This window comes from Rhinoderma darwinii (genome assembly GCF_050947455.1).
Source record: "Rhinoderma darwinii isolate aRhiDar2 chromosome 1 unlocalized genomic scaffold, aRhiDar2.hap1 SUPER_1_unloc_25, whole genome shotgun sequence".
Classification (NCBI taxonomy): Eukaryota; Metazoa; Chordata; class Amphibia; order Anura; family Rhinodermatidae; genus Rhinoderma; species Rhinoderma darwinii.
Window position 1 is genome coordinate 130,803 of NW_027461662.1, and position 19,521 is coordinate 150,323.

The window sequence follows — 19,521 nt, forward strand, 5'->3', positions numbered from 1 at the left end:
GGGGTTTATATTTCCGGTGATTGCGCGGTGTGAGGGGTTTTATATTTCCGGTGATTGCGCGGTGTGAGGGGTTATATATTTCCGGTGATTGCGCGTTGTGAGGGGTTATATTTCCGGTGATTGCGCGGTGTGAGGGGTTTATATTTCCGGTGATTGCGCGGTGTGGGGGGTTTTATATTTCCGGTGATTGCGCGGTGTGAGGGGTTTATATTTCCGGTGATTGCACGGTGTGAGGGGTTTATATTTCCGGTGATTGCGCGGTGGGAGGGGTTTTATATTTCCGGTGATTGCGCGGTGTGAGGGGGTTTATATTTCCGGTGATTGCGCGGTGTGGGGGGTTTTATATTTCCGGTGATTGCGCGGTGTGGGGGGTTTTATATTTCCGGTGATTGCGCGGTGTGCGGGGTTTATATTTCCGGTGATTGCGCGGTGTGAGGGGTTTTATATTTCCGGTGATTGCACGGTGTGAGGGGGTTTATATTTCCGGTGATTGCGCGGTGTGAGGGGTTTATATTTCCGGTGATTGCGCGGTGTGGGGGGTTTATATTTCCGGTGATTGCGCGGTGGGAGGGGGTTTATATTTCCGGTGATTGCGCGGTGTGAGGGGTTTATATTCCCGGTGATTGCGCGGTGTGGGGGGGGTTTATATTTCCCGTGATTGCGCGGTGGGAGGGGTTTTATATTTCAGGTGTTTGCGCGGTGTGAGGGGGTTTATATTTCCGGTGATTGCGCGGTGTGAGGGGTTTATATTTCCGGTGATTGCGCGGTGGGAGGGGGTTTATATTTCCGGTGATTGCGCGGTGTGAGGGGTTTATATTTCCGGTGATTGCGCGGTGTGAAGGGTTTTATATTTCCGGTGATTGCGCGGTGTGAGGGGTCATATTTCCGGTGATTGCGCGGTGTGAAGGGTTTATATTTCCGGTGATTGCGCGGTGTGAGGGGTTTTATATTTCCGGTGATTGCGTGGTGTGAGGAGTTTTATATTTCCGGTGATTGCGCGGTGTGGGGGGGGGTTATATTTCCGGTGATTGCGCGGTGTGAGGGGTTTATATTTCCGGTAATTGCGCGGTGTGAGGGGTTTATATTTCCGGTGATTGCGCGGTGTGAGGGGTTTATATTTCCGGTGATTGCGCGGTGTGGGGGGTTTTATATTTCCGGTGATTGCGCGGTGTGGGGGGTTTATATTTCCGGTGATTGCGCGGTGTGAGGGGTTTTATATTTCCGGTGATTGCGCGGTGTGAGGGGGTTTATATTTCCGGTGATTGCGCGGTGTGGGGGGGGTTTATATTTCCGGTGATTGCGCGGTGTGAGGGGGTTTATATTTCCGGTGATTGCGCGGTGTGAGGGGGGTTTATATAACCGGTCGGCATCGCGCAGTTTCTTCGGAGGACAGAGGAAGCCGCGATCTATAACTGATCAGATGCCGCGGTCGCTATTAATCACGAGGGGTTAAGGGGCCGGGATTGCGCTGTCTCTGATCTTGGCGGTTGCCGGCGGCTGTGAGAAGCCGTGTACGGTGCAGGCTGCGCTCCTTCTAGTGTGACGGCGCACGTACAGCATAATACTATAGATCTGATGTCACCAAGGGGTTAATCCCTCCTGTATTTCATATTTACAGCGCTAATAATAAATAATAATAATTACCAACACTGTGCCGGACAAAAACGCACCAAAACCGGACAGAAATGACCTCATGTAACCTTACTACTGCATCATGGGAAACCTCCTGACTGATAACAGAGAGAACACTAAACAACAGCGGTGACCGGAAGTCATGTACACCCGACCAGCGCTGCTCTCTACCTCATACATGGAAAGGACCTCTGATGACGTCACCACCATGTGAACGGGACAACAAGAGAGGCGGAGCTTATAACTGGAGAGGAGGCATAGCCCCACCCCTCATGTGACGTAATCATGAACGCTTCTCACCATAGCACAGGAGACCGGACCACTCACAGAACTCCGCCCCACATGTCACGTGATCAGCTTCACAGGTCTTTCCTCCACCACTTTTCTCAAATGATAAGCTCCACCCCTTCCGTCCCAGTCACGTGGTGGTGATGTCATCACAGGTCCTTTTACCACAACAAATTATATTTTGCACTGTTTAGCGCCGATCACTCCTTCATCGCTCATATGATGCTCAGGACCCCTCATGTCACTTGATCATCACACAGGTCCTTCATACATCGCTCACACTTCTAAAACCCCCGCCCCTGATTCCACGGTCACGTGACCTTGATATCACAGGTCCTTCCACTTCCGCCTCTCTCCACTAATAAGCTCCGCCGTCATCACAGGTCCTTCAGCTGTTACGTGATGAGGTAAAGAGCAGCGCTGGTCGGGTGTTCTCTCTGTTGTCAATCATTGAGTGACCCCGCCCACTGGAGTCCTAGCCCGGATTTAACCCCTCCAGTGCCGGCCTCTTTGGGGTAAGTTGTTATTTCTGGTCTTTGTAGTGGTCGGATGGTTTGTGGGACGAGTCGTGTTTTGTAATGACATAATATTCGGGACTTACAACTTATTCACTGACTTTTATACATTTCTCGTTAATGTCGTTCACCGTGCGGTTTAAAGAGGCTCTGTCACCAGATTTTGCAGCCCCTATCTGTTATTGCTGCACATCGGGGCGTGTTTACTACTTTTACTAGCTGGGCGTTGTGTATAGAAGTGTCATCCACTTCTCTTCACAACGCCCAGCTTCTGGCAGTGCAGACACTCAGCGTGTTCTCCAGAGATCACGCTGTGACGTCACTCACAGGTCCTGCATCGTGTCAGACGAGCGAGGACACATCGGCACCAGAGGCTACAGTTGATTCTGCATCAGCGTTTGCAGGTAAGTAGCTACATCGACTTACCTGCAAACGCCGATGCTGCTGCAGAATCATCTGTAGCCTCTGGTGCCGATGTGTCCTCGTCTGACACGATGCAGGACCTGTGAGTGACGTCACAGATCTGCACTGCCAGAAGCTGGGCATTCTGAAGAGAAGTGGATGATACTTCTATACACAACGCCCAGCTAGTAAAAGTAGTAAACACGCCCCGATGTACGCACATAATACACGCCCAGTTGGACTTTTACTTTTCAACACGCCCAGTTGTACTTTTGCAAGGCTCATTTGCATAAATACAAAAATGGTCATAACTTGGCCAAAAATGCTTGTTTTTTTAAATAAAAACGTTACTGTAATCTACATTGCAGCGCCGATCTGCAGCAATAACAGATAGGGAGTTGCAAAATCTGGTGACAGAGCCTCTTTAAGGGAATGTTCACACGTAGTGAATACGACCCACAACACTCAAGGAAATCACCCCGAATATTCACCCCAAATGGTGGACTTATAATCCTCCCAAATATCTACTCCAGAAATACAACAAGGCCGATCCTCACCTCTCCCAGCGTTACCATAGCAACACGCCCCTGCTCTTCCGGCTGTGTCCAGGTGACCCCTATAATGACATGTGACCTCTCCGGCCTGTGATTGGCTGCAGGGGTCACATGACGCCTTCTTTTTTATATATGTGTAACCTGCAGCGTTGCTGTGAACACGCGGTGGAGCCGCAGAGGATTCTGGGAACAATGGCGTTTGTTGCGGAACTTGACTTTCCATTTCACTTAATGGGGAAATTCTGCAACAAATGCGCAGCGAATCCGCGGTATAAATGCGATATCCTGCGTGTCTATAATCCGCACCGCAGGTTAACCCCTTCACCACCAGCACGGGTTTAGTTGTTCCCTCAGATCTATTTCTTGTTTATTTTTCTGCCGGTCCCGCGGTGCGAGGATTAGATTCTGCCGGACGATACCAAATTTCTATGGTTTTTTTCATGATGTGCGATATTTACATAGAAATAACTTTTTGTTAGAAAACAATGTTATTTAGTGTCGCCATATTCTCATAGTTGCCAACAGTCCTGAATTTGCCGGGACTGTCCCAAATTTACAGAGACAGTCCCGGCAAATAACTGTCCCGGCCATTTTCAATTGTATTTGCATCCTCAGGACGCAGGTACTACTGAATACTGTGGCGGAGCAGGAAACTCTCCGCTCCCTGCTCTGCCATTCACTCCTCCGGGAGCGGAATACCCGGCCAGAGCGTCGGCAACCCTCTGACTGGGGATTCTACACTTAGCCTGGGCTCAGTCACTTACACATTAACGTTACTGAAGTGTTTAGACAGTGAATAGACATTCCTTCCAGCCAGGACGCCATGTCTATTCACAATCCCAACACTTCGGTAACATTTCTGTGGTACTTACAGCAGAGCAAAGTGTAATCTCGCGAGATCTCGCTGTAAATGACAGGTTACAGGGAGATTACGCTTTGCTCTGCTGTAAACGTTACCGAAGTGTCGGGATTGTGAATAGACATCGCGTCCTGGCTGGAAGGAATGTCTATTCACTGTCTAAACACTTCAGTAACGTTAATGTGTCAGTATAAGACAGCAGATCGTGAACAAAGCAGTGTCACTATTCACTGACTAAATGAATGGAGAGGAGTGCATGATGCTGATTGGTCACTGATTGGTCAGCGTGATACACTCCTCTGTACAACGCCCACTTGGTCTAAAGTAAAAACACGCCCAGTTGGGCATTAAGAAACTCATTAGCATAAATGTAAAATCGCTCCTAACGTGGTAAATATGAACGTTTTTCTAAATATAAAGCATTACTGTCACCGACATTACAGCGCCGATCTCCTGATGTAGGAAATGGGGCACTTCTGCCAATTAACCCTAAGCCCAGAAAATGGCAAAAAGGCATCTAGCAAGCGGACAGCGTGACCAAAAGACTCATGAGGGCTGCGCAGGAAAAGGACCTTCTCGTCAGCGTACAGGCCCACCACAGCAGACCCTCCCTCCCACTGCACACCAGTTACCATAGGGGTGGATCTCAATCTAATAGCTATAGCTTCAATGGCAATAGCAAATAAAAGCGGTGAGAGGGGACATCCCTGCCGCGTACCCCGTGCCAGAGGAGAAGAATCAGAGGGGATGCCATTGACCACCACAATAGCCATCAGGGATTTATAGAGAAGTTGGATCCATGAGATAAATGTAGGAGCAAAGCTGTGAAGGCCGGCCAGAAGGAAGGAGCACTCAACAGAGTCGAACGCCTTCATAGTATCTAATGAAGCGACAGCCCAAGGCAAATGACGCATTCTACCCATCTGCATAAGTGTCTGTACACGTGTAATGTTTATAGATGTAGATTTACCGCGCATGAATTCAGTTTGGTCAGGGTGAATCATTGTTAGAACAACTTGATTCAGTCGCTTTGCCAGGATCTTAGGTAGGATTTTATAGTCCACGTTAACTAGGGAAATTGGTCTATAAGAACCACAATCAACAGGGTCTTTATCCGGCTTCAGTAGCACAATAATAGAAGCATCATCAAATGTAGAGGGAAGTGAGTGGCTGAGTAAAGCCTGGTTAAGAGTATCTAACAACATGGGGCCCATATGTTCCCGATACCTCCTATAACCTTCAATAGGGAGCCCATCAGGACCTGGGGATTTATGGAGAGACATTTCCCGAATAGCCTCTTGAAGTTCCGCCATCATCATAGGGGAGTCAAGCAATGTAACCTGCGATGAAGAGAGAGTAGGAAAAGTCAGATCCCTCAGATAAACTACAACGTCTGCGATGGTATGATTAGAGGTGGAACTATATAAAATGGTATAGTCCTTTCTAAATCTGGTAGCAATGGCATCCCCCTCTGTTAATAGACCACCCTCATTATCCTGAATTGGGGTGTTATTGTGTCTAATTAAGTGGGCCAATAACTGACTGGATTGATTCTCCATCTCAAAATAATATTGACGTGTAATAAAACAATTTGCGCTTAGTCTTAAGGTGAAGCACATGTTTATATAAACGAGTGAAATGTAACCAACTAGCCTTGTGTGCGTCCGTGGGATCCGAAATATACAGCAACTCTGCGGAGGCCACACATTCCCCCGCCTCCCTCTCAGAGTGAGCCGTGGACTTTATAATACAAGAAATTGTAGATCGCAAACAACCACGCAAGTACGCCTTAAAGGTATCCCACTTCAGGGTATGAGAAATAGGTGCATCATGTACTTGTAAACATTGTATAATTTGGTCAGGGATGCGATCAGAGGGTTCAATAAGTGTCAACCAGAAAGGATGCAACTTCCAAGTAGGTAACAATCGCTGTCCAGGAAATTCCGACCTGACCAGTATCGCACTGTGGTCCGAAATCCCCCTGGAAGAGAGTGATCTGGAGGACACATAAAGAGATAAGGCAGGAGAACCAAAAACATAATCAATCCTGGAGAGAGCCTGTCTCCCAGGAGAATGACAAGTGTATTCCAGAACCTGTGGGTGACAATGTCTTCATAGATCAATCCTGGAGAGAACCTGTCTCCCAGGAGAATGACAAGTGTATTCCAGAACCTGTGGGTGACAATGTCTTCATAGATCAATCCTGGAGAGAGCCTGTCTCCCAGGAGAATGACAAGTGTATTCCAGAACCTGTGGGTGACAATGTCTTCATAGATCAATCCTGGAGAGAGCCTGTCTCCCAGGAGAATGACAAGTGTATTCCAGAACCTGTGGGTGACAATGTCTTCATAGATCAATCCTGGAGAGAGCCTGTCTCCCAGGAGAATGACAAGTGTATTCCAGAACCTGTGGGTGACAATGTCTTCATAGATCAATCCTGGAGAGAGCCTGTCTCCCAGGAGATTGACAAGTGTATTCCAGAACCTGTGGGTGACAATGTCTTCATAGATCAATCCTGGAGAGAGCCTGTCTCCCAGGAGAATGACAAGTGTATTCCAGAACCTGTGGGTGACAATGTCTTCATAGATCAATCCTGGAGAGAGTCTGTCTCCCAGGAGAATGACAAGTGTATTCCAGAACCTGTGGGTGACAATGTCTTCATAGATCAATCCTGGAGAGAGCCTGTCTCCCAGGAGAATGACAAGTGTATTCCAGAACCTGTGGGTGACAATGTCTTCATAGATCAATCCTGGAGAGAGCCTGTCTCCCGGGAGAATGACAAGTGTATTCCAGAACCTGTGGGTGACAATGTCTTCATAGATCAATCCTGGAGAGAGCCTGTCTCCCGGGAGAATGACAAGTGTATTCCAGAACCTGTGGGTGACAATGTCTTCATAGATCAATCCTGGAGAGAGCCTGTCTCCCAGGAGAATGACAAGTGTATTCCAGAACCTGTGGGTGACAATGTCTTCATAGATCAATCCTGGAGAGAGCCTGTCTCCCAGGAGAATGACAAGTGTATTCCAGAACCTGTGGGTGACAATGTCTTCATAGATCAATCCTGGAGAGAGCCTGTCTCCCAGGAGAATGACAAGTGTATGCCAGAACCTGTGGGTGACAATGTTTTCATAGATCAATCCAGCCCAAACCTTCTATCAGCTGACACAAAGGAGTAGTGGGTGTTAAATTATGGGCGGGATCTTGTGAGAAACGGTCTATAGCCGGAGACATTACCTAATTTGATGTGCAATAGCTGCCTGAAGGACGGAGGTGTTAGCCTGTGGTGGATTATATATACACAGAATAACATATGGCTTTGTCTATTTCAGCATAAACGAAACCTCCAGCTGGGTCTCTTCGCGTCTGTATTGGATTCCATCGTACAGTGCGATGTATCAGCAGGGAAACCCCTCTAGAATAAAAAGTGTGAAAGGAGTGGCACGCCCATTGTATCCAAGGTTTCTTAAGATAACTAGATCTTTCAATAACGAGGTGAGTCTCCTGTAAACAGATTAGGGGGGGACGGGATCGCCTAATATGAGGGAACACCGAGGCCCGTCATCAAGGATCAATTGCCAGTCCTGGGCAGTACAGCAGCATACAATGGATGAGCAGAAAAAGGTATGGACAGAGTTATCAGAGTCAGTGGCATAGACATACACATGAACAACAATCAAACATAACAAAGTAACCGAGGAAAATAACCCAGAAATGTCCCCACCAAGAACCATAGGTAGGGCAGACATTTGGGGTAGAAAAATTAGAATGGGGAATACTCGACTACGTCTTGGTCAGGCATACATCCTGGCATCAGTAAGCATATAAGAAAAATGTTCTGGGTCTTTTTGTTTGTTTTTTACCAGTGAATCAGATGAGAACAATATATAGAAAGGAGAGAGATCCCCCTCTGGATCAACTGACCTGAGTAGCCAATGGTAGATATAGCGACATAAGGTACGGTATAACATCATAAAATATACAACATATCACCCAGTAACGTTCATCATGTGAAGAATGTCAGGCTGATCAACGGAGCATTCTCGAAGGGCCCACAGGTGAATGCTGAAGAGTCACTCAAGCCACCGGAGGATGCATCTGGAGCCACTCTCTCGCCGGGCTATGCAAGAAGACCACTTTGTCATCATAGGCAATTCGGAGACGAGCAGGGTATGCCATTGAGTATGGAATGTTTCACTCCTTAAATTTTCTTTTGACCTCCATAGAGATGGCACGCTGCTTCTGGAGGTCTGCAGAAAAGTCAGGAAATATGGAAATAGTGGAATTGTTGAATTTGAATGGAGCTTTCAACCTGGACTGACGCAAAGACGTGTCTCGATCTCTGTAATTTAGAATCCCAACCAGGAATTGCCGAGGGGCTGCACCTTGAGGCGGCGGCTTAGCCGGAACACGATGTGCCCTCTCAACCACAAAGCAAGGGGAAAAGGCTGGCGCCTCTAAGTTAGTCTTGAGCCATTGTTCAATAAACGGTTCAGGACTTTTGCCCTCAGATTTTTCCAGTAAGCCAATTATACGTAAATTATTACGACGCAGTCTATTTTCAAGGTCATCCGTTTTGGATTGACAAGCATCCGCCTTCCGTGTAGTAGCAGCCAGGGTAGTAGCAAGAGGACCAATCCTGTCCTCTACTTGAGAAAGTCGCCCCTCCATCTCTCCCATACAGCCTCTCAGGTTCTGCATGTTGTGACGGAGCAAACTGACATCAAGGTTTATCTCATCAATCTGGCCTGTTAAAGAAGTTTTGCAAGCATCAATGGCCGATAGAAGTTGCAATGAAACCTGACGTAACGTAGGTTTAGGCTCAGTGTCGGAATCCATGCCGCCACTCGGTCGGGCATCGTCCTCTTTATTTTTGAGGTGAGTAGATCTCGTTTTACGTGGAGAGGAATTATCTTCGTCCTGATCAGTACGAGCAAAATCTTTTAGCTTATCCACTGCAGACTGAGGTTTAGATTTACGCATGGTGCACAGTATAGCTGAAATAGGTAGGTCTCACCCCACCAATAGTGTAGCAGGAAAAGTAAGGCAGCAGATACAGTCTCCTTTTAACAGAGTATGGCACACTGGTAGGAAGTTATATATGGTAAGTAAGCTCTATAGACCAAGAACCGGGTAGGCAGGCAGTCCCAGAAAGTATAGTGAGCAGGTGAGCCAAATCAGTGACATAGATGTATAACATGCATATATGCAAAATGGCTCCGTTAGGCCGCAACTCACCACCCAGATACTGGTAACAATGGAATCTCAGGGTCTGCCCTGAGAGAAATCAAAACTGTCATCCCCAACTGAGCCTGAGGTCTGTACCTTCACCGGCTGTCAGGGGAGACAGATAAAGAATGTTTCATCATGCGTGCCTTGCAGACACAGACAGGCCGCCATTAACCACCAGCCGCCACGAGGAACAGAAGCCCATGCAACCAGGACCACGGAGTCTGACAGAGAGGACCAAAAGACACCTGGGAGAAGCAAGAGATGTCGGGCATAAACAGTGTACCTCCGATGCAAGTGGATGCAAGTCCTTCGTTGTCTCCTGGGCTGGGTTAATATCAAGTGGAAGTGCGTCGAGTGCAGGCTGCAGCAGAACACCAGGCCGTCGTGCACTGTTTCCGTCCGCAGGGCCGACGAAGTCACCGAAGAATGTCCCCGGGTAGCCTGCGAGGGGGAGAGGTATGCCCAGAGTTTGTCTGGTCCCAGTAAAAAGATTTACCAGCCAGGATGACAGGATAATCAGCAGGAGAAGTTACGGTCCCCGGGAGCTCAGCTCAGATACGACTATCCATGCTGCTTGCTGGCCACGCCCCAAAAATAATAATAATATTTAATAATATCATATATTATTACCCCTTTAAGGACACAGTATTTTATCCTCTAATTTTGCCCACACAGTGTTTTGCGCCCTAAGTGCCATACACCGTATATTTCCCCCTGTAGTGCCCTTACACAGAATAATGTCCGCTTAGTGGCCTCCACACAGTAGAATGCCCCCCTCCCCTGGCTGGCACACACACAGCCCCCCTTGTAGATAGTGCCCCCTGTAGACTGTGCCATACAGCCTCCCTGTAGACTGTGCCATAATACCCCACCCCTCCTTGTAGACAGTGTCATACAGCCCACCACCTCCCCCTTGTAGACAGTGCTGTTCATTCCCCCACCTCCCCCTTGTAGATCGTGGCATACAACCCCCCCACCTCCCCCATGTAGACAGCGCCATACAGAGCCGCAACTCCCCCTTGTAGATCATGCCATATAGCCCCCCACCTCCCCCTTGTAGGCAGTGCCATACAGCCCCTCACCTCCCCCATGTAGACAGTACCATACTCCCCCACCCCCACCTGCTCCTTGTAGACAGTGCCCCAAACACCAAAAAATTGTAATCCTCTAGGCCCCGTTCCCAAGACGAACTGAGCTGCTCCGCGACGGGATCCTTGCGTAGGCCGGCGTGATCCTGTAGCCTAGTGCAGAGTTTCCCAACCTTTTCGGACTCGAGGCACCACTGGAAAAATAAAATTTCCTCAGGGCACCCCTACCAAAAATTGTTTCGAGAAAGACAGAAAACAGCTAAAAACAAGCACTACACTTAGAATATGTTCACACAGCGTTTTTTGTAAAGCAGAAAATATCTTCCTCTAAATTCCTTCAGGAATTTTAAGGCAGATTTTGAATTGACAGCGTTGTTTGACTTTATTTTTTTTTTTTTTGCGTGATTCTTTAAGCCGTTGAAGCTAACGGAAAAGACGTAGGCAAAAAAAGCTCAAAACGAATGCCACAGGTATTTTCTGCCTCCTATTAACTTTAATTGGAGGTCAGAGGTGAAAACCACTTGAAGACCATCAGCCCCCCACTCACAGTAAAATGACCATTAGCCCCCCACTCACAGTAAAATGACCATCAGCCCGCCACTCTCACTTAAATGAAAATCAGCCCACCACTCACAGATTCTCCTGTAGATAGTGCCACACAGCCCCATTGTAGTGCCACAGAGCCCCCTTGTAGATGATAGAACCCCCCCCCTTCCTGTACATAGCGCTACTGTAGCTCCCTGAAAGAGCGGAATCCCCCTGTGGCCGGAGATTCCGCTCCTGGACGGAGCGCTTGATGACCGTCTATTTATGGACCGTGACGTCAAGGGCCTCTACTGAAGTGGAATCCCCGGTCACCGCATCAGCAACGCAGTGGACGGGGATTCCGCTTCAGGAGTTGTCACTGTCCATATATGGACAGAGACATCAAGCGCTCAATCCAGGAGCGGAATCCCCAGCCACACAGTGGCGCTAGCAGATAGCAGAGCAGGGAGATACCTTCCTGCTTTGCTATAGTATTCAATAGTACCTGTGTACTAATGACGCAGACACTATTGAATGTGGCTTTGCTACAGCTGTAGCAGCTGCTAGCAGTGCCGCCGGCCATGGGGGGCCCATCCCGACTGGCAGCATGGGCGTCCCCATGCCCGATGTAGCCGCTATTGCTGCTACGGGCGGAAAGGCAGATGCTGAGTCGCCGGGCCCGGGCGCTTCTGAAACGAGCAGGGGAAAGGTAGCCAGCGCAGCGCCCCCTTCCACCTGCTGGAGTGATGCACCCAGTGCAATGGCACACCATTCTGGCCGTCCCTTTGTGGCACTATGTACAAGGGGGGTTTGTGGCGTTCTCTACAAGGGGGGTTTGTGGCATTATCTACAAGGGGATGTGTGTGGCATTATCCACAAGGTGACGTGTGTGGCTCTCTCTACAAGGGGGCTGTGTGTGGCGCAATCTACTGGAGGGCTGTGTGCGGCGCAATCTACAGGAGGGCTGTGTGTGGCGCTATCTACACGGGGGCTGTGTGTGGCGCTATCTACAGGGGGCTGTGTGTGGCCCTATCTACAAGTAGGCTGTGTGTGTCCCTATCAAGGGGGGCTGTGTGTAGTGATATGTACAGGTGGGCTGTGTGTCCCTATCTACTGGGGGGCTGTATGTGGCCATATCTACAGGGGGGCTGTGTGTGGCCCTATCTACAGGGGGGGCAGTGTGGAGCACCATCTAAAAGGAGCACACCATCTACAGTGTGACACTATCTGCGCTGGTATTTACGCTGCCAGTAGTGGTCAGCACATATCACCTCGCCCTAGTGATAAAGTGAGACATCACCTGCCTGTAAACAACCAGATAACCAGAGAGATACCGGCCACCATAGTGGTTGTCAGCCAAACTAGTGCAGACGGTTTTGTTTGTTTATTTGGATGCAGAAATTCTGGGAAGAAAACCATGCCCCATTACCCAGACCCATGAGATAAACCACGCCCCATAAGACACCCACCAAAGAAGCCACACCCTAATTGTCCTTGGAAAGAAATGTAAAAAGTTGACAACTATGTATAATCAGAACCAGAACCTTTTTTTTATTTTTCTGTGGATGTAGCGGAGTGAGGGCTTATTTTTTGTGGGACGAGCTGCAGTTTTTGATCATTTTATAATATTTTTTATTTATATTTTTAGAGCTGCTAGTCTTTTTTTATTTTACTGTTTTTTCTAAAAAAATGTATTCCTGTTCTGGGGAACTTGAACTAGTGATGATTAGATCTCCGGTACAAATCACTGTAATACTAATGTATCGCAATATATCGTGATTAATATTAAGGGGTTTATAGGAGCAGAAAGATGGCGGACCTTCATTGCCCCCCATGCTGCCATGACAACCATCCATCGTGTCACGTGGGGACGATGAGCTGTCAGGGAGGACCCCCGTCTTTCTTACAGCTTAGTTTCTGCAGTCGCTGTTGACCACAGAATCTAAGTATATAAATGGCCTTAATCACAGTTCTCTCAGGTTTCCAGCCTTTGCAGGTTTCCAGCCCAGGGTGTCAGGTGTTCCCTATGTCGGTAAATGTCCTGTTCAGGAAGGGGTTAAATGAGTAAAATACAAGTTTATACTGAATCTTATCCCACAAAACAATGTATCAGTGTGTGTGGTAATATCTACAGGGAGCAGTGTGTGGTAATATCTACAGGGAGCAGTGTGTGGTAATATCTACAGGGAGCAGTGTGTGGTAATATCTACAGGGAGCAGTGTGTGTGGTAATATCTACAGGGAGCAGTGTGTGTGGTAATATCTACAGGGAGCAGTGTGTGTGGTAATATCTACAGGGAGCAGTGTGTGGTAATATCTACAGGGAGCAGTGTGTGTGGTAATATCTACAGGGAGCAGTGTGTGTGTGGTAATATCTACAGGGAGCAGTGTGTGTGGTAATATCTACAGGGAGCAGTGTGTGGTAATATCTACAGGGGGGCTGTGTGTGTGGTAATATCTACAGGGAGCAGTGTGTGGTAATATCTACAGGGAGCAGTGTGTGGTAATATCTACAGGGAGCAGTGTGTGTGGTAATATCTACAGGGAGCAGTGTGTGTGGTAATATCTACAGGGAGCAGTGTGTGGTAATATCTACAGGGAGCAGTGCGTGGTAATATCTACAGGGAGCAGTGTGTGGTAATATCTACAGGGAGCAGTGTGTGTGGTAATATCTACAGGGAACAGTGTGTGGTAATATCTACAGGGAGCAGTGTGTGTGGTAATATCTACAGGGAGCAGTGTGTGGTAATATCTACAGGGAGCAGTGTGTGTGGTAATATCTACAGGGAGCAGTGTGTGGTAATATCTACAGGGAGCAGTGTGTGGCATTCCCTACAGGGAGCAGTGTGTGGTAATATCTACAGGGAGCAGTGTGTGTGGTAATATCTACAGGGAGCAGTGTGTGGCATTCCCTACAGGGAGCAGTGTGTGGTAATATCTACAGGGAGCAGTGTGTGTGGTAATATCTACAGGGAGCAGTGTGTGTGTGGTAATATATACAGGGAGCAGTGTGTGTGTGGTAATATCTACAGGGAGCAGTGTGTGTGGTAATATGTACAGGGAGCAGTGTGTGTGTGGTAATATCTACAGGGAGCAGTGTGTGGTAATATCTACAAGGGGCAGTGTGTGGCATTCCCTACAGGGAGCAATGTGTGGCATTCCCTACAGGGAGCAGTGTGTGGCATTCCCTACAGGGAGCAGTGTGTGTGGTAATATCTACAGGGAGCAGTGTGTGTGGTAATATCTACAGGGAGCAGTGTGTGTGGTAATATCTACAGGGAGCAGTGTGTGGTAATATCTACAGGGAGCAGTGTGGTAATATCTACAGGGAGCAGTGTGTGTGGTAATATCTACAGGGAGCAGTGTGTGGTAATATCTACAGGGAGCAGTGTGTGTGGTAATCTCTACAGGGAGCAGTGTGTGGTAATATGTACAGGGAGTAGTGTGTGGTAATATCTACAGGGAGCAGTGTGTGGTAATATCTACAAGGGGCAGTGTGTGGCATTCCCTACAGGGAGCAATGTGTGGCATTCCCTACAGGGAGCAGTGTGTGTGGTAATATCTACAGGGAGCAGTGTGTGGTAATATCTACAGGGAGCAGTGTGTGTGGTAATATCTACAGGGAGCAGTGTGTGGTAATATCTACAGGGAGCAGTGTGTGGCATTCCCTACAGGGAGCAGTGTGTGGTAATATCTACAGGGAGCAGTGTGTGTGGTAATATCTACAGGGAGCAGTGTGTGTGGTAATCTCTACAGGGAGCAGTGTGTGTGGTAATATCTACAGGGAGCAGTGTGTGGTAATATCTACAGGGAGCAGTGTGTGTGTGGTAATATCTACAGGGAGCAGTGTGCGTGGTAATATCTACAGGGATCAGTGTGTGTGGTAATATATACAGGGAGCAGTGTGTGTGGTAATATCTACAGGGAGCAGTGTGTGTGGTAATATCTACAGGGAGCAGTGTGTGTGGTAATATCTACAGGGAGCAGTGTGTGTGTGTGTGTGTGGTAATATCTACAGGGAGCAGTGTGTGTGGTAATATCTACAGGGAGCAGTGTGTGTGTGTGTGTGTGGTAATATCTACAGGGAGCAGTGTGTGGTAATATATACAGGGAGCAGTGTGTGGTAATATCTACAGGGAGCAGTGTGTGGTATTATCTACAGGGAGCAGTGTGTAGTAATATCTACAGGGAGCAGTGTGTGTGGTAATATCTACAGGGAGCAGTGTGTGTGGTAATATCTACAGGGAGCAGTGTGTGTGGTAATATCTACAGGGAGCAGCGTGTGTGGTAATATCTACAGGGAGCAGCGTGTGTGGTACTATCTACAGGGAGCAGCGTGTGTGGTAATATCTACAGGGAGCAGTGTGTGGTAATATCTACAGGGAGCAGTGTGTGGCATTCCCTACAGGGAGCAGTGTGTGTGGTAATATCTACAGGGAGCAGTGTGTGTGGTAATATCTACAGGGAGCAGTGTGTGTGGTAATATCTACAGGGAGCAGTGTGTGTGTAAAATATCTACAGGGAGCAGTGTGTGTGTAAAATATCTACAGGGAGCAGTGTGTGTGGTAATATCTACAGGGAGCAGTGTGTGTGGTAATATCTACAGGGAGCAGTGTGTGTGTGTGTGGTAATATCTACAGGGAGCAGTGTTGTAATATCTACAGGGAGCAGTGTGTGGTAATATCTACAGGGCGCAGTGTGTGGTAATATCTACAGGGAGCAGTGTGTAGTAATATCTACAGGGAGCAGTGTGTGTGGTAATATCTACAGGGAGCAGTGTGTGTGGTAATATCTACAGGGAGCAGCGTGTGTGGTACTATTGTCGCTGCAGAATTTACATTGTCCATTAACGTTGGACATTATCTGCATTTGTCTATGAGCTCCAAATTAATGAATGCTCTCTCAATGGTGGATCTGAGAGAGGCCGGCCGGCTGGAGAGAGACCATGACACGCAGCGTCAGTGTTCAAACAGTCTCTGCCCACAGGGGGCAGATCCATCTTTATTTATAAGAGAATGAGAGTAGGTGGTAACCTCGTACTTGCAAAGCATGAGCATTCTAAATATGGTAATATCCCAAAACTCCACATATATCTTTAGCCATAAGAAATACAATGTCAGCACGTTTTCCCACGTTGCCTTTGTAACAGCTGAAATGCAAAGCCATAAACTAAACGACTTGAAATAGAATAGCCATCCCCCCATGTAGGCTCTTGTTTCAGCAGGTTTTTGAGCTTTAGTGACAACTCAACTGTCCATTTAAAGCAATATATGTTCACACATATAAAGATAATTAAAATATCTTTGACAATTCCCTTCTTTTGAACATAAAATTGCTTAGCCATGTATTCGAATATTCGTTCGAGATTACGTTCTGGCTAGATCCCCTAGACCAGGGCATTTTTTTAATGCCATTCACCGCGAGACAAATACTCAGGATACGTGTCTAGCAATAGGTGAGTGCACAGCGTTACATACTGTACACACCTGAAGATTTAGGGAATTACAGGTTTCACAATTCGGGCAAACCCATCTATCTTGGTGGTTTTCTACGACTTGACAGATAACTTTATCAGGTGTAGAAGCATTTAGTGTCACATAAACAGGTGGCTCTGAATGTTTTCTCCCACCTCGGTTCTTAGGGTGGTGGGTGGTCTGGACCACATGAATTTTAATATCCTGTGTTGTTTTCTTAACTGCTGATACTTTTGCGATCAAACATGTTACATAATATATCTCTATCTAAGTAGCTGGTTGTAGTCTAGCTAAGGTACATATTCCTGGTCTCCTGGGTGGCAACCACTTATATGCCTCGTACCCACATATATGACATACATGTTGGGTGGAAGCACATCCCTGGAATGATTTAACACTCCTGCAATCCAGGAGAACAAGATCATGCCCTGTCCGGTGGCATTCATCGATGCCACCCCCTTTATCAGTTAGATGACCTCGTATTACACCCTCTAGACCCTGCGTCTTCCATTTTCTAGCTCTCTGAGCACTGGGAGCTGCCAGTTGCTCTTATCCCCAGACTGTACATATTCTGTGTCTCTTCCCTCACAGCTGGCGAGGTTTACAGCATCAAACAACATGTCATTTTTATTAACCTGACCCATGTTTACACATCACACACTGTCATTGGGGTAACATCTCATAATCGACGGCAGTATTCCTGGCCTGAGATCTGTTTTCCACAGCGCTTCCCTCTTTGAATATCTTACACGGTTAAACAGACAGGGAACCAATGCCCACGCTGCTATTACACGAAGGACAACTCCAGGAGAGTTAGGGTTAAGCGCTAGAGAAAAGAGATGGGACCGCAAGGCTAAGGCAATAACGTTATCTATCTTCAGATATGGCATCGTCTTTGAATGGAGACATATACAATAGTCCAGCAATGTAGTCAATACTGATATCACTTGATGTTTGATAAACGTGTCATTAAACTCTTCTTCTAGCTCATCATTTAGACAATAGGTAAAGTAGAGATGACAGAGAAGATGGTGGTCAGCTGGAGCTTGACGAGACCCACAGTTCATCGTGATTGAGGACCTTTCAGCAGTGACCGGCGTGTGTCCAAGTTCTTTCCTTCCAATGTAACGGATGTGGAAGTTGTGAGTCGGACTTGGTACGGAGCGCCACGGTGCGGCTCTAGTGCTTTACGGTGTCTCTTTACACAAGCCCAGTCCCCTGGCTGTATACAATGTCCTCCTTTCGCTTAGGTTCTGGAATGGAATCATAAACATATTTATACATCTGCGTGAGCTGTTTCTTCAGAGCTCCCACATAACTGGTGAGGTCAGAGGGCAATAGGCAGGCACTCAGTCCATGGTTTATGAGTTTCAGCCATGACCTTCTTGATTTTTAACTTAAAAGTCCCATCCCACCTTTCTACCTTCCCATTGCTCTTGGGATACAGGGTGTGAAAAGCTGCTCTATACCCAGGACCTGCAGGATGTCTCGGAGTTCCTCTACAGTAAAGGGAATTCCTCTATCACTTTCTATTGTCTCAGGGACCCCATACCTACATACCACTTCTGAGAGCCATCTTTTACTTTTGCTGTGGCCCACGTTACTGGCCACGCCTCAGGCCACCCAGAGAACAGATCTACACGGACCGGTACATGTTCATACTGTCCCACCTTTGGTAACTGAGTCAATCTGCAATCGCTGATATGGGTACTCTGCATTTACCACATGCCTTTTTGCAACCCGCACAGTTTTGCCTATGTTATGGCGGACACATATCATGCACCTCTGGACAAATCTGGCAACAGCACTTGCTGAAACCTCGGGGGTACCCACCATTTGGTCACCATTGCACTCATTCCTTCTCTTGACACCTGCGTTGGTCCGTGCATTAGTTGGGTTATCATGGGGAAGAGGACTCTGGGTAGGCACATCCTGTTACCCACCTTCCATATTCCATCCTCCCCTTCACTGGCACCTTTTGTCTGCCAATGTCCTTTTTCCTCTAATATGGCTTGACTTTGTAGTCTACTTAATATTATCATGTCTATGGGACCAGATACTATGCTGGTCAAGAATACTACGTCCTCCTCTATGAGGGACATGAGAGCCGCAGCTTTTGCAGCCTTGTCTACTAGTCTATTCCCCCTCGCTTCGGGGGTAGCTTGCATTTTAGTAAGAGCTTGCACTTAAACGTATATTTACCTGCTTTGGCAGTGTCAGAGCCTCAAACAGTTCTCTCACTCTCAACATTATGGGTTTACCCGTGGATCCAGCAAAATCTCTGCTCCTCCAGATTAGGCCATAATCATGTGCAATACCAAAAGCATATCTAGAGTCAGTATATATGTTTGCGGTTTTACCTTCAGTCAGTCTACACACCTCAGCGAGTACCTTCACCTCCACCTCCTGTGCTGACATGGAGGATGGGAGTGGTTGTTACTTTATTACCTCTGTTTCGGTAGTGACAGTATATACCCAGTCTTGTAGCCTCCTTCATGGTGGTACCTGGAACCATCTACAAAAGAAACTCAAAAGCTGGATTAGATATTGGATCCTTTGTTAAATGTTTTAATGTTTTTATCTCTATTGGCATTCAAGACAATTATGTTGATGATCTGGGTACTAGGGAATCAAATGTGCTGAGAAATCAACTTCCCACCAGGCTGGAAATTCACTGTCTACTATTTCCTGCGACTTATCCCATTCCCTCTCAAGTCCCCCATTGACCATATATCCGTCTCTTCCTCCTTTGTTGAACCCTGCGGAAGCAATGTAGTAGGGTTTAACACTGTACACTGTACATCAATGTATGGTTAGTTTTATATGGGGTGATGAGACTGGTCTTATACTTAGTAGACATGTGCTTAGTGTGTGCTTGATGGAGAATCTCACTAACAGCACGGGGCACCCTGAGAACTAGAGGCTAATCTTAGCACTATGTCTGTTGTCTTGTCTT

The 19,521-nt window shown here is 47.4% G+C and overlaps 2 long non-coding RNA genes across 3 annotated transcripts in view; both read left to right on the forward strand.

Annotated features, from left to right (window-relative positions):
* Positions 1 to 19,521, forward strand: part of LOC142671128 (uncharacterized) — a 207,125-nt gene that overhangs the window by 63,138 nt on the left and 124,466 nt on the right. The window lies entirely within an intron of this gene.
* Positions 1,953 to 5,898, forward strand: LOC142671127 (uncharacterized). The gene is made up of 2 exons (XR_012851787.1): positions 1,953 to 2,327; positions 4,713 to 5,898. It is a non-coding gene; the product is annotated as an uncharacterized LOC142671127 (long non-coding RNA).